We start from the raw sequence: 14,570 nt of genomic DNA on the forward strand, positions 1-14,570 counted from the left end.
GTTAATTTACTTATATTATACTGTTTATATGATCTATAAGATTTATTGGCAAGAAATGCTTATTAAAAAAAAATTGGTTTTAAAATAAAAAAATTTTAATTTTGAAAAAAAATGCCTTGGTTTAAAATAACTTAAACATTAGTGATACTAAATATCTCAAAGAGTAAAAAATGTACATATCACATAAACAATACATAAGTAAATTAGGCGGTGATTTTTACATTTTTTTAACAAATAAGAGACTTCATTTTGATGCTAACTAACTTTTGATGCTAGAAACGTTTATAAAAATACAAATAAAACTTTTTAGACATTTTATAACAGTTGTAAGTCATGAGTTTTTCCCGAAAAGTGCTTCGTTTTATGGTTATTTCATGTTAAAATATTCGATTTGTATTTTGACGAAGTAGAACCTGCTTTTCATTAAGGTGATACAGTAGCGATCAACAGGTAGCCAAAACGCGTTCCAAGATTGCGGCTGTAATTTTGAATATTTTTTCGAGATATTTGGCACACGTATTCGTAATATAATAAAGAATGGCGGTACAGAGCCGAATTTGAAAAATATATTAATATGTGGAAATTACTCTGTAATTAAATATAATATTAAAAAAACGAGCCTGTACCGCCATTAAGAAGAACAAAAAAATACACTTTCTTCAAATAAACTTTTTATCCGATGCCTAGATTTTGTGTCATTTTGGAACTACTAATGAAATACAAAATTTTAGTAGTTCCAAAATGACACAAAATCTAGGCATCGGATAAAAAAGTTCATTTGAAGAAAGTGTATTTTTTTGTTCTTCTTAATGGCGGTACAGGCTCGTTTTTTAAATATTGTATTTAATTACAGAGTAATTTCCACATATTCATATATTTTTCAAATTGGGCTCTGTACCGCCATTCTTTATTATATTACGAATACGTGTGCCAAATATCTCGAAAAAATATTCAAAATTACAGCCGCAATCTTGGAACGCGTTTTCGCTACCTGTTGATCGCTACTGTTTCCTCTTAACTACAACTCTACTTTTACAGGGTCTACAGACTTCATACATACACCATTGTTTTCACTTTTTTATACGCTATATTTTTGCTAAGAATATTTTTCGTTAAAATACTTTTTGAGTTTTTTTCTAAAACCGTCTAAAAACGTGACTTTTTTGTTGAAAAACGAACATAATATATTCACTTGCAAATAACTCAAACAGTATGTTAAGAAAAAATCTATAGAACAAAAACTAGCTTAGAATTACTCAGTTTATCCACTTTAGGACTTATTTTGAATGTATGTCTTTTCACATTATAAAAGTGGTTGTACTAACTCCCAAGGCAAAAGCACACGTCGGCACAATATCACTTTTTCTTTGACCTGTCAGCTATGTGCATACCCAATTTCATGTCAATCCAAGCGGTTGTTTAAAATTCGGAGGTTTTGCAATATTTACCGTGAGTGGATGGACTACAGATATATGTATATTAGATAAAAATTATAGTCTCAGCGAATCTTTGAAATATCTCCATTCCTTTGAAATGTTACATTTTTTAAGCCTTGAGGGAGTAGGCGCAAAATTATGACCAATGCTATTTAAATGCATTCAGTTTATTCGAATCCTGAGAAAACTAATAAGAATTTTGGAAAAATTTAAACGCAGAATGAAAGATTACATTATAACCGAGGGCGAAACTCTCTAAAAACTTTTATGTTTATATTGATAAGTGAAAGGGTGAAAAAAAAAGAAAATTTAGTGTGATTTTTTATTTCAAATATTTAATTCAAAAGAAATTTTTGTTTATTCTATTCTTTTTGACATGAGGCTGTATTTGATTTCTCTATGTCATTGTATGCTATTGGTTAGTTCCTATCATTTCAGCCGACGTACGTCACGATTGGATCAATAGGGCCGAACATACATAACTAAGGCCCTTTTGGCATGATGCTGTATTATTTTGAAGTCGATACAGCCTGAATATTTTTTTTTATTTTTTTACGTTCTATGTGATTAAAAAAATTAAGAATCACCGCAATTTTAGCCCACCACCCCCTTCCCCTTTCCCCACATCAAAAAATGTCAATTTTTCGATTTTATTTTTTTTTAAGTTGGTTTGCAATTAAATTATAAATTACAAAAAATTCACACGCACAGCTGAGGCTTTTACAAAACATATATTTTTATGGACCCGAAGGTCGAGTGTACATAACCTCAATGTTTTTTGTTTTTTTAATAGGTACGTATAACTTTTTTTGGCGATGGCTGCATGTCTAATTTTTTTGCGTTTTGTGAATTTTATCAAAATCTGTATTTCTGACTTTTTTCAGATTTATTCGTAAGGTGCGCCATCTTCAAAAATCCGGAAAACTGGTTTTTTCGGTAGTTTTTTGGGATTTTCTCCATTTTATATACTTCAAAATAGACTAACTCAAGGTTTTTTATAGGTTACGTATATATAATTTGAAATAACTGAGTTTTTAGGGATATTCAAAAATTGTGTAAAACACCTAAACTTACGTATATATAATTTGAAATAACTGAGTTTTTAGGGATATTCAAAAATTGTGTAAAACACCTAAACCCCCCAAAAACTATGTTTTTTCAAATTCTTAAAAGTTTCTTAATTCTTTCGTACCCCATGAAGTTAAATTACAAAGCCATTAAAATATAACTAGAGGTGATTCATACCTACTTACCATCTCAATTGAATGCAATCATCGGCAAAGCCATCTTTTAGTGTCATTGTGTCATCCCCAAAAATCTACCTGGGTCTTAAAATGCAGGTATGCATACTTGTTCCGTTATAACTCTTATCTTTTAAAATTTTGTAGTAAAAGCATTTCTATAGCTATAGTGAGTTTATTGCCCTACCTCTTTATGTGGCTTAATGATTTGGATTGTAAACACAGATAAGAAAGGGTGTGATAGACCAGAGAAATTAGCAAATAAATGGCCTCTTTCGTGACATCCGTTGATACAGGTATCTAAGAACTGCTTATGGCATTAGGGTAAATTTAGTTACAACAGTATCCAATATAAAAATTATGCAAAAAATCAAACGTACTTTTTAACTTATAAACAATATATAAACAATTAAAGATCGCTATTTGATTGTAAATATTAAAGGTGGAGACCGGTATGCTGTATGGAAAGGTGATACAATTTTACTGAAGAGCATAGAAAATTCTTTAAAATGAGTGTTTGGAAAGTTCTTTTTGTTAATTTGTTGCTTAGTTATTGGGAAAATAGCTTCAAAAGTCGATTTTTTGAAAATAATTAATAACTTTTCTAAAAATACACTAAAAGCTTTATTTTCGCGTAAGTAAAGGAACAATATTAGAAGTATTCAGCCGTTAAAATTTCAAGAAGTTTTACCTAATAGTTATTGCAAAATTGAAATTGTTTATCCCAAAAAGCTTCTATCTACAGCGTTATTATGCATAAACTATTAGGTCAACATAAATTCTAAAGACATCAAACCAAAGAGAAAGGTTCAATTTATCAAATTAGATCAAGTCTTGAATAAAAAGTTTATAATAAATATTATAAATAATTATAAAATAATTTTGAAAAAGTAGTGTTATTTTAAGCTTATTCGCGAACTCAAGCGAGGGTGCTGCCGCTTATTTTGAACTAGAGGAATTGGGATGAAGATTTAAACAAAACATCCGTTAACCTATATATCAATGTCGATTGAATGCTTGTCTGGTGTGTTCATTTAATGAATGATTTATTTATATTAATTAATTACATCAATAAAAATATTAATTATATCAAAATGCATTATCCCAATTACATCGGCCATTTTCATGCAACTGCACTGCCACCTATAGTCGATTGAGTTCGCGAATAAACAATTAAAATAACAACCGCATTAACATGTGGGAATTAACTAATTTTGATGGGAAATAAGCCACAATTTTACTAAAAAAAATGGTTTTATTTTGACAACGACACCCGATTTGAGCGTCGAAACGTTAATAAAATCAGTTTTTTTAGTAAAATTGTGGCTTATTTCCCATCAAAACTAGTTAATTCCAAAAATGCCACAAGAAAATAGCTTCAGAACAACAACACGTAGGAAGTTAATTTTTTTTATTCGACATGTTGGTATTCTTATAGAAACTGAAACAAAAATTTAATGCCCTACAACCCTTAAAACCCGAGTTAGCCACTTTTTTCAAAAATTCACCGGGGCTTTGTTTATAAATATTAGAAAATTTGAAAAGCAACATTTAAACGAATGAAAGAGCATGTTTATACAAAAAAAAATTTAAACGATTCTTTTAAAAACGAGCCGTCCATGATGCGCCAAAAGTGAAGAGTTTAAAAGTAAAGCGATTCTTACCCTCTTGATTTTATTATCAAAAACTTAATTCACAACTACACATTTATAAAAGGCGCAATACCTCCGGTAAGATTTAGGTACAAAATTAACAAAACCCAAAAAAAAATATATAATACAATATTCCAGTTACCCGTCGTTTGTCACCATTAATCCCTTTATCCTAAAGATAAATAACAGTTTGTCGACGAAAATTCCATTCGATCAAATGTTCGTCGATGAATTGTCCATTCGATGAATTGTGCATTCGACCAACTGTTTGTCGACCAACTGTTGTCGACCAATTTTCCGTCGACGAAGTGTTCTCGACCAGCTTTCCGACACCGGATTTGGGTGTCATTGTATTCTGTTGGTTAATTCCTACCATTTTAGCCACCGTACGTCATGATTGGAAAAATAGCAGCGAATATACGTAACTAAGGCCCTTTCAATATTTTACTGTAATTGATTTTTCTGTGTCATTGTATTCTGTTGACTGATTCCTATCATTTGAGCCGCCGTACGACACGTTTGGACCAATGGGAGTGAAGATACGTAACTAATACCTAACAAGAGGTTTACTCAAACTTCTTTTTTGTACTTATACCACTCGGTAAAAGTACAAAAAAAAGTTTGGGTAAACTTTTGCACAACTGTGTAAATACTAACGAAAAATCTAAAATATTAAAAAAAATTAGTGGAATCCGTTAATCTGTTCTCGAAAAAATTAGCTATGAAAATGAGCATAATTTTCTATATCCCTAACTTTTGACGAGCAGTTTAGCTTAAATGGGGAAAAGCGGTAAGCTTAGACCAAACACCAGTAGGAGGCATTCAATTAATTGAGGAAAAAAATTAAATGGATAACAATATTTATTTCAGTTACACAAAAGGCATTGTCCCGCTAGAATGTTTGAAATCACAATTAATAGTCCTACAAAAAAGACAGGCGTTTAAAAGTGATAAGACCATTGAACAATAAGCCTGTGAGCTACCTTTTAAACACATTCTTAAAAATAATCCATAACACAATTAAAAAAAGGTTTGTTAAGAAATTCTTTTATAGACTTCAGAAATTCAACAACTTCTCCTGATTATGTTTAAAAAACGTACGGAATGCACTAAATGAAAAAAAAAAAAAAGAAAAAGATTTATCATACCGTTATACTATAATATATCCTTACGTTGAATATTTGATGCTTCCCTGTGGAGTATAAAACGGACAGTTGTGTTTTTCCCGTGATCTGCCTTGTTTAGTCTTCTTTGTCGTTTTATTCGTTAAATCCTATCCTCTTAAGTCACAGCGTCAGAAAGCAGTGGGTATATGCAGTGAACGGGAGGCCTATGTCGAACAGTGAACGTTGGGGCCCTTTCGCGTTTATCATATGTAGAGAAGTCGCTTGTCAAAAACTGGACGTATGTAATCGTATTCTATTTGTTAAATACTCTCACATAATATGTCATACCATGTGCGTTAATCCATTTTATTTCTACAATTTTAAAGTGTTATTACATGCCGTCATTTTCATTTGTCTACACCATCGTATTCTGCCAGTTAAATCCCATCGTTTCAGGCGCTGTACGTCACGATTGAACCAATAGGACCGAAGATACATAACTAAGGCCCTTTTGACCTGCTGCTTGTTTGATTTTTCTGTGTCATTGTCTTCTATGATGCCTAAGGCATATTTATGACATGTCTTATTTTTAAAGAAAACAAGTAATTGGACTTCGTAAGTCCTAGGTTTTCACCCAAAGTAATCGAAAGTAGAATTGGAAGTCGATATTTGAATTCTTCGTGTAACTTTGCGTGGATTGATATACAAATTTACTAATTTTGAGTCATTTTTACTAAACTGTTTACACAGAAATAACTCTAAAGATTCAAACCTTTCAATACGCTTCGATTTATGTGTTCGTATACTATTTCTGAGTCTATTGGGACCGTGCAAGTTCAGCAAAACGACACCTGGTTTCTACGCTCTGCAACTTTATTCGCACTTTTAATTATATTGGCCAATTATATTAGTCCTGGTTACTGGATAATTGTCAAGGCCATAATCCAAAAAAATAATAAGAAGAAAAAATAAGATTCAGGTTATGTTATTAAAACGTAAACAATTGTATGTAGTAAATAAAATTAGTTATTAAAATGCAGTACTGCAAGCAAAATACAATTAATTTAATTTGCCTTCATATAATAATTGCATATAATATCAATATTGCATAGCAACATATAATTTTTCTTCTTCAATGACAGTAGGTATGAAATGTACGTCAATTTGACAATTTCAATGGACAATATGAATTATTTAAGAAAGTTGCAATATTTCTCCGCTATTCGCGCACGATCGTTTCTCGTATCCGTTCCAAGTACTTGCACACCGCGAATAATGGCATTTCCGGTTATAACTTTTTAAGCGGAAATTACGTAAAAACCAAAATTTTACATTTGTTCTCATCTTGCTAAGCCACGTTGAATAATATATCACTTATTCTCTTTCGGCAACTTTAAAATAGTAAATACTTACGGTTGCAACTCTAAAACCGGAACTCCGACGTCAAATTTCTCATCTTTAATAATACCATCCTTAAGTTAAAAGCTTTCATTCAACACCCGATTTGTCATTCTATCTGTATTAATAACGGAGGAGTTGTATTCGCGGATGGACAGACATACGGACAGACAGCCTAGGTAAAATTTTTCATCTTTAATACCATGCTTGAACTATAAGCTATCATTTGGCACCTCATTTGCCATTATACCTGGTATAATGACGGAGGATTTATACTCGCGGTCGGAGGGATCGACGGACAGACAGCCTAGGTCAAATTTTTCACCTTTAGTATCATCCTTGGATTATAAGCTTTCATTTGACACCTCATTTGTCATTCTACCTGGTATATTGACGGAGGAGCTATATTCGCGGTCGGACGGACCGACGGTCAGACAGCGTAAGTCAAATTTCTCACCTTTAGTACCATCCTTGGATTATAAGCTTTCATTTGACACCTCTTTTGTCATTCTACCTGGTATAGTAGAGGAGTTATATTCGCGGTCGGACGGACCGACGGACAGACAGCCCAAGTCAAATTTCTCACCTTTAATACCATCCTTGGATTATAAGCTTTCATTTGACATCTCATTTGTCATTCTACCTGGTATAATGACGGAGGAGCTATATTCGCGGTCGGACGGACAAACGGACAGACAGCCTAAGTCAAATTTCTCACTTTTAGTACCATCCTTGGATTATAAGCTTTCTTTTGACACCTCATTTTTCATTCTACCTGGTATAATGACGGAGGAGTTATATTCGCGGTCGGACGGACCGACGTCTCACCTTTAGTACCATACTTCGATTATAAGCTTTCATTTGACATCTCATTTGTCATTCTACCTGGTATAATGACGGAGGAGCTATATTCGGGGTCGGACTGACCGACGCGACGGACAGACAGCCTAAGTCAAATTTCTCACCTTTAGTACCATCTTTGGATTATAAGCTTTCATTTGACACCTCATTTGTCATTCTACCTGGTATATTGACGGAGGAGCTATATTCGCGGTCGGACGGACCGACGGTCAGACAGCGTAAGTCAAATTTCTCACCTTTAGTACCATCCTTGGATTATAAGCTTTCATTTGACACCTCTTTTGTCATTCTACCTGGTATAGTAGAGGAGTTATATTCGCGGTCGGACGGACCGACGGACAGACAGCCCAAGTTAAATTTCTCACCTTTAATACCATCCTTGGATTATAAGCTTTCATTTGACATCTCATTTGTCATTCTACCTGGTATAATGACGGAGGAGCTATATTCGCGGTCGGACGGACAGACGGACAGACAGCCTAAGTCAAATTTCTCACTTTTAGTACCATCCTTGGATTATAAGCTTTCTTTTGACACCTCATTTTTCATTCTACCTGGTATAATGACGGAGGAGTTATATTCGCGGTCGGACGGACCGACGTCTCACCTTTAGTACCATACTTCGATTATAAGCTTTCATTTGACATCTCATTTGTCATTCTACCTGGTATAATGACGGAGGAGCTATATTCGGGGTCGGACTGACCGACGCGACGGACAGACAGCCTAAGTCAAATTTCTCACCTTTAGTACCATCTTTGGTTATAAGCTTTCATTTGACACCTTTCAAAGATGAAAGTATTTGTCATTCTACCTGGTATAATGACGGAGGAGTTATATTCGCGGTCGGACGGACCGACAGCCTAAGTCAAATGTCTCACCTTTAGTACCATCCTTGGATTATAAGCTTCTATTTGACACCTCATTTGTCATTCTACCTGGTATAATGACGGAGGAGCTATATTCGCGGTCGGTCGGACCGACGGACAGACAGCCTAAGTCAAATTTCTCACCTTTAGTACCATCCTTGGATTATAAGCTTTCATTTGACACCTCATTTGTCATTCTACCTGGTATAATGACGGAGGAGTTATATTTGCGGTCGGACAGACCGAAGGACAGAAAGTTTAAGTCAAATATCTCACCTTTAGTACCATCCTTGGATTATACGCTTTCATTTGACACCTCATTTGTCATTATACCAGGTAGAATGACGTAAGAGTTATATTCGCGGTCGGACAGACCGACGGACAGATAGTTTAGGTCAAATTTCTCACCTTTAGTACCATCCTTGGATTATAAGCTTTCACATTTTTTCAAAATTGGGTGAAAACAACTTGATGCCAGAATGATTTGTTGATGAAAATAATATATACATTCTCAAATTGCCTATTTTTCGTTGTGGATAATATTGTATTCAACAGTGATGCCAAATTTCTGATGCCAAAATGATTGATAATGAAAGTGGGATATACGTTTTCATGTATATAGCGGCAGCGACAAAACGGTAAAACACTGAACTAAATGTATATAACATTTTCACTGTGCCATCATTTTGAACTCAAACATTTTATGGAATAAACTTATATAAGTCAGTAAGGAATAAACAAAGAAAGCTGATATATTAAAGTAACATCAAGGAATCAAATCTCTAACTACAGAGTTGATTAGACTTCTGCTAACAAGTACAGGAAAAAAGTTATTAAGGTAGTGTAAAGTGGCATCGATATACAGATGCCACTTTGCAAGACGATGCCAAATTGATGGTAAATGCATAATGTATCGATGCCAAATTGATAGTAGGATTTATATATATATATATATATATATATATATATATATATATATATATATATATATATATATATATATATATATATATATATATATATATATATATATATATATATATATATATATATTATGTTCGGAAAGGTTTCCGCGGTTAATACAATGAAACTTAAAGCTAAAATCAATATCAACAAAAGAATTAATATTAAAATTAAACTCACCAGGCTTCCGGGTTGAACCGCGTCGTTGGTTTCTAGGCCGAGCTTTCGACGTCCTCTCTGACGTCATCTTCAGGGCTTCCGGGGTCTCAGTCTCCTGAGGCTCCAGACACTACACTCACTACTCACTACTTCACTACTCACTGCAATACTGTTGTTGCTGACGCTGGGGCGGTCATTTATACCGTGGACTGATGTGACTGACGTGGCTGTCGATGACGTGGCGGAGTGGGAATTAGCGCGAAGACTATTTGGAGTGGCGCGAAGATTTTTGACGGCTGGAATTGTATTTGTAGATGGAGCGGACGATGTTTTCTTTAGGAGGGGTCTCCAAGTCGAAGGTAAACGGATGCCGTCATCTCTTTTATTGAGACAACTTGGCCGTTTTTCGATTTCTATGGCTTCTCGGATAATCCTTTGTTTATAGAAGCGGATGGGGGCTATGGTTCTGGAGTTTTCAAAGTCAATTTTGTGACCTGTATGAAGATGGTGTTGGCCTAGGGCTGAAACTGAATCGGAATTGCGAACAGATATGGAATGTTCATAAATCCTATTTTGGATTCTACGATTGGTTTGTCCTATGTAAGATCGGGGGCAGTCTGCACAAGGAATTTCATAAACTCCGTGTTGTTCATTTGGAATGTTGTCTTTGACGGATCGGACAAGAGATGAAAGTTTTTGTTGGGGGGTAAATACTGTTTTTATTCCTCGTGGTTTAAGAATTCTGTCGATTTTGTCAGTAACACCTTTGATATAGGGAAGAAAAGCTTTGGTATGATCAGGATCTAACTCTTTGGGTTGTGATTGAGCGGGAGATTGAAGTTTATGGATGCTCCTATCGATGTGATTTTCGCGGTAACCGTTTTGGATGAGGGCTTGTTTTAAAGAAGAGAGTTCAGTAGATCTACTTGCATCATCGGAAAGACGGATTGATCTGGAGACAAGAGTATTAATGACTGAATTAATTTGAGAAGGTGGGTGATGAGAGTTGCCATGCAAGTAGCGGTTGGTATGGGTGGGTTTTCGATAAACAGAGTGATGAAAACCTTGTGATTGGTTCTTCTTAATAAGAACGTCGAGAAACGGTAAGGATGAGTTAGTCTCCATCTCCATCGTGAACTGGATACTGGGATGTATACCATTCAGATGGGTCTGAAAAGACGCTAAAGCATCCCTGCCGTGGGGCCAAATGACGAATGTATCGTCAACATATCGTAGCCAACATGTGGGTTTGAGCGTAGATGTGGATAGTGCTCGGGTCTCAAAATCTTCCATAAAGATATTAGCAATTACTGGAGAGAGTGGTGAGCCCATTGGGGCACCATTTATTTGTCTGTAGAATTGATTTTGGAAGATGAAATAAGTGTTGGACATGCAATGTTTAATGAGAGATAAGTGGTCTTGCTGGATACTGTGTTTCGTTTCCAGAATATTTAGGGTGTCATCTATAGGAATGTTAGTAAAAAGTGAAACGATGTCGAAACTTACTAGAATGTCTGAGGGTGAGATAGGATATTGTTTGAGAAGTTCGATGAAATGAAAAGAATTTTTGACGAAAGATGAGGCATTTTCGGCGAAAGGTTGTAGAGTTTTGGCTAGATATTTTGCCAAAGGTTGTGTCGGACAGTTGTATGCACTGACAATGGGGCGTAGAGGAAGATCGGGTTTATGAATTTTGGGTAGGCCATATATTCGAGGTGTTCTAGAAGACTTTTCACGAGGAATTAAAGTTTGTTTTACGGCAAGAGGAAGAGAAGTTTTATTGATGATGGTTTTTGTTGTTTTTTCCAAATAGGTTGTGGGATTATTAGAAATTGGCTTGTAGTCGGGGGTGTTAATGAGATTTGAGAGCTTATCGATGTAAGAAGAAGTGTTTAGGATGACAGTGGCGTTTCCTTTATCGGCAGGAAGAATGACTAGATCTGGATTTGCTTGAAGTTCTTTCAGGGCTTTTCTCTCAGATTGACTAATATTTGGAGTAGGGGGCTTTGAGTTCCTAAGAACTCTAGCGACGTCTTGTCTAACTATTTCAGCATCTTCAGAAGGTAAATGAGAGATAGCTTCCTCAGTTTGACAGATGATTGTCTCAATTGGGATGTGGTTTGGGGTAACAGAATAATTGAAACCTTTTGCTAAAGCTTGAGTGGCAATAGTAGAAATGGGGGTATCAGAAAAGTTGTGAACCACTGTGGTGGGTTTCAAAGTTCTGGGTTTTGGAAGTTGTTGGGTAATTAGATGAGCTAATTTGCGCTTTTGAGTTTCAGTCTTAGACTCGAAATTATTTAGGGCTGTTTGTGTGTTTATACGGTCGAAACTGTCCCATAATATAGGATGTACATGAAAAGAATGAATAGATGACCAGGTATTAAAAATATGGGTGTTTGTGACTTCTAGTTTTCGTCTAGTGGAATGAATTGCTTCACGAAGAAGCGCGAAACTGGATTTTCTAAGAATTTGGGAGATAGAAGAAGAAGAAGTATGGTGTTTGAGTTTTAGACATTTGGGAATGACTTTATGGTCTCGACAGGCTTTAAGGAATGTTAGATCGCAAAGAAGACGAGTTTTGCGCAACAACAGATTGCTATATGATTTAGTGAGATGGTAAAATTCCTCCCCGTAGAGGCGAATAAAATGTTCGGAAAGGTTTCCGCGGTTAATACAATGAAACTTAAAGCTAAAATCAATATCAACAAAAGAATTAATATTAAAATTAAACTCACCAGGCTTGCGGGTTGAACCGCGTCGTTGGTTTCTAGGCCGAGCTTTCGACGTCCTCTCTGACGTCATCTTCAGGGCTTCCGGGGTCTCAGTCTCCTGAGGCTCCAGACACTACACTCACTACTCACTACTTCACTACTCACTGCAATACTGTTGTTGCTGACGCTGGGGCGGTCATTTATACCGTGGACTGATGTGACTGACGTGGCTGTCGATGACGTGGCGGAGTGGGAATTAGCGCGAAGACTATTTGGAGTGGCGCGAAGATTTTTGACGGCTGGAATTGTATTTGTAGATGGAGCGGACGATGTTTTCTTTAGGAGGGGTCTCCAAGTCGAAGGTAAACGGATGCCGTCATCTCTTTTATTGAGACAACTTGGCCGTTTTTCGATTTCTATGGCTTCTCGGATAATCCTTTGTTTATAGAAGCGGATGGGGGCTATGGTTCTGGAGTTTTCAAAGTCAATTTTGTGACCTGTATGAAGATGGTGTTGGCCTAGGGCTGAAACTGAATCGGAATTGCGAACAGATATGGAATGTTCATAAATCCTATTTTGGATTCTACGATTGGTTTGTCCTATGTAAGATCGGGGGCAGTCTGCACAAGGAATTTCATAAACTCCGTGTTGTTCATTTGGAATGTTGTCTTTGACGGATCGGACAAGAGATGAAAGTTTTTGTTGGGGGGTAAATACTGTTTTTATTCCTCGTGGTTTAAGAATTCTGTCGATTTTGTCAGTAACACCTTTGATATAGGGAAGAAAAGCTTTCGTATGATCAGGATCTAACTCTTTGGGTTGTGATTGAGCGGGAGATTGAAGTTTATGGATGCTCCTATCGATGTGATTTTCGCGGTAACCGTTTTGGATGAGGGCTTGTTTTAAAGAAGAGAGTTCAGTAGATCTACTTGCATCATCGGAAAGACGGATTGATCTGGAGACAAGAGTATTAATGACTGAATTAATTTGAGAAGGTGGGTGATGAGAGTTGCCATGCAAGTAGCGGTTGGTATGGGTGGGTTTTCGATAAACAGAGTGATGAAAACCTTGTGATTGGTTCTTCTTAATAAGAACGTCGAGAAACGGTAAGGATGAGTTAGTCTCCATCTCCATCGTGAACTGGATACTGGGATGTATACCATTCAGATGGGTCTGAAAAGACGCTAAAGCATCCCTGCCGTGGGGCCAAATGACGAATGTATCGTCAACATATCGTAGCCAACATGTGGGTTTGAGCGTAGATGTGGATAGTGCTCGGGTCTCAAAATCTTCCATAAAGATATTAGCAATTACTGGAGAGAGTGGTGAGCCCATTGGGGCACCATTTATTTGTCTGTAGAATTGATTTTGGAAGATGAAATAAGTGTTGGACATGCAATGTTTAATGAGAGATAAGTGGTCTTGCTGGATACTGTGTTTCGTTTCCAGAATATTTAGGGTGTCATCTATAGGAATGTTAGTAAAAAGTGAAACGATGTCGAAACTTACTAGAATGTCTGAGGGTGAGATAGGATATTGTTTGAGAAGTTCGATGAAATGAAAAGAATTTTTGACGAAAGATGAGGCATTTTCGGCGAAAGGTTGTAGAGTTTTGGCTAGATATTTTGCCAAAGGTTGTGTCGGACAGTTGTATGCACTGACAATGGGGCGTAGAGGAAGATCGGGTTTATGAATTTTGGGTAGGCCATATATTCGAGGTGTTCTAGAAGACTTTTCACGAGGAATTAAAGTTTGTTTTACGGCAAGAGGAAGAGAAGTTTTATTGATGATGGTTTTTGTTGTTTTTTCCAAATAGGTTGTGGGATTATTAGAAATTGGCTTGTAGTCGGGGGTGTTAATGAGATTTGAGAGCTTATCGATGTAAGAAGAAGTGTTTAGGATGACAGTGGCGTTTCCTTTATCGGCAGGAAGAATGACTAGATCTGGATTTGCTTGAAGTTCTTTCAGGGCTTTTCTCTCAGATTGACTAATATTTGGAGTAGGGGGCTTTGAGTTCCTAAGAACTCTAGCGACGTCTTGTCTAACTATTTCAGCATCTTCAGAAGGTAAATGAGAGATAGCTTCCTCAGTTTGACAGATGATTGTCTCAATTGGGATGTGGTTTGGGGTAACAGAATAATTGAAACCTTTTGCTAAAGCTTGAGTGGCAA

This window comes from Diabrotica virgifera, chromosome 6 (genome assembly GCF_917563875.1).
Source record: "Diabrotica virgifera virgifera chromosome 6, PGI_DIABVI_V3a".
NCBI classification, from domain to species: domain Eukaryota; kingdom Metazoa; phylum Arthropoda; class Insecta; order Coleoptera; family Chrysomelidae; genus Diabrotica; species Diabrotica virgifera.